Source organism: Schistocerca piceifrons, chromosome 6 (genome assembly GCF_021461385.2).
Source record: "Schistocerca piceifrons isolate TAMUIC-IGC-003096 chromosome 6, iqSchPice1.1, whole genome shotgun sequence".
Taxonomy (NCBI): domain Eukaryota; kingdom Metazoa; phylum Arthropoda; class Insecta; order Orthoptera; family Acrididae; genus Schistocerca; species Schistocerca piceifrons.
In genome coordinates this window covers 70190373-70192538 of record NC_060143.1, presented here as the reverse complement: position 1 = coordinate 70192538, position 2166 = coordinate 70190373, and the positions used below count along the sequence as shown (strand labels likewise).

At 46.3% G+C, this 2166-nt stretch overlaps 1 pseudogene; it reads left to right on the top strand.

Annotated features, from left to right (window-relative positions):
• Positions 1–1045: 1045 nt before the first annotated feature.
• Positions 1046–1163, top strand: LOC124803637 (annotated as a pseudogene).
• Positions 1164–2166: the final 1003 nt, after the last annotated feature.

The following is a 2166-nucleotide window of genomic DNA, read 5'->3' as shown; positions in this document are numbered from 1 at the left end:
GACTGTGCGGCTAGTCCCGGCAGAGGTTCGAGTCCTCCCTCGGGCATGGGTGTGTGTGTTTGTCCTCAGGATAATTTAGGTTAAGTAGTGTGTAAGCTTAGGGACTGATGAGCTTAGCAGTTAAGTCCCACAAGATTTCATATACATTTGAACTTTTTTTTTGTGGCGTAAAGAGCGTCAGTTAAACCTCTCCTTTCTTTGGTACATTGATTCAACACAGTAAGCAATCGAGAACGACAGTTCTCTGCCTGATTACTGATAGGACGATGTCGTTGACAGCCTTTGACACTGCTGACCTCCCCCTACTCTAGACAGTTCAACTCTTCCCAAAGGACATCGTGAGCAAGCAACGCCATTGAACGTGATAGCACCCCTTTGCAGTGCAGTACGTCCATAATTTTTGCTCTCGTCTATTATTTGTAGCCACTAGTATCCGTTCAAAACCATTTGACGAAATATGAAAAATGATACGTAGCAACAAAGGGTGTTTATACTTTTTCAGCGCTCCTGTTCCGCTCCCTCCTGTGGTGTGATCATGGGGAGGTGCAGTGAAGACACATGCATGAATAAAATGGCAAAAGATCCGTCTGAGACCATCTTGTTCGGCAACACCCCTGGTGCCACCTGTCTGCTTTATTTAAGCCCATTAAAAATGTACCTGCACCTGTAGGCCAGATTCCTAGGCTCATGTAGGCTTGCTATGCTGATGCTCTTGCACCTAATAGCAGCCATGTGGAATAGGAGCGGTTTCAAGGGGTTGCCTGCCTGCTAGCTCCTAAGACTCTCGTCACAGTTTGTCTCCGTACAGGTACGTTTTTAAATGCTGCCAGCAGCAGAATACTTTGCTTCCGCCTCGTACTGCCGTTCATGCAAATCTTTCAGCCAACAGGTACCAAAACACAACATGCCGGTGGCACTCAGTTTCGCATTAGCAATCAGACAGTTACAAACCAGCATCAGACAGTTCAGTGCACGGCCTGCCTCAGCTCAGTACAGTACTCTGGAAACCACCCTCTGACTTATCAGTCGCTATTTAGAGAGAACTGCCAACGGCCTTGCCGCAGTGGTAACACCGGTTCCCGTCAGATCACCAAAATTAAGCGCTGTTGGGCTGGGCTAGCACTTGGATGGGTGACCATCCAGTCTGCCGAGCGCTGTTGGCAAGCAGGGTGCACTCAGCCCTTGTGAGGCAAACTGAGGAGCTACTTGATTGAGAAGTAGAGGCTTCGGTCACGGAAACTGACATACGGCCGGGAGAGCGGTGTGCTGACCACATGCTTCTTTTATCCACATCCAGTGACGCCTGTAGGCTGAGGATGACACGGCGGCCGAACGGTACCGTTGGGCCTTCATGGCCTGTTCGGAAGGAGTTCAGCTCAGTTCAGTTCATTTAAAGAGAACTAAAATCAGTAACAGACCGTCTGTGAACTTTACTATTAGTGATACTTGCAATCCAACAGACTGCCGAGAGACAAAATTATTTACTTACTACTGTACTAAGATTGGGACGTCAAGTGCCACGCATCACACTGTGTCAATTAAAGCACCATTTTGTAATATACTCTTAATAAATGTTATTTCTTATTTCTTACTGTGCTGTCACATCCTTGTTATAATGCCATCTTATCAAACAAATCAGCCAGTGGTAAGGAATCACAGCAGGGGGGACATTTTTCTGTTACTGTGGATGTTTTGGCTGAATTAGTAGCAGTATTTAGTTACCACATTCACAACATGTGACCACTTAGGAATTTTGCTGACTATTTCCTAACTGTTGAAACAGAGCGAGCAATGTATAAACTTTGAAAAACGTAAGATCGATCCTTATTGGCAATAAATACAAGGCGAATTCACAACAGTTAGTGTCACATGTCGTCCAATGCTAAGACTATTGTGCAACATGAGATGCGTATTGTCAGAGGAGGGTACTTGTTCTGGGTCTCTTGCACACACAGTTGTGTTGCGGTACGGATGACAGGTCGATCATACGTAGTGTGGAAGTGAAATAGGGCAGCAAATGGGAACGTGCTTCGAAGTTGAAGTACGCTGGAGAGTAAAATTTTTACAGTACTAGATTCAATGTGAACTGCTGGCGGTGTATGGGCCAAATGCAGTGTCGCCCCCAGCCGCAGTGAAATGCTGTCAACAATATGACCAGGGCCACAC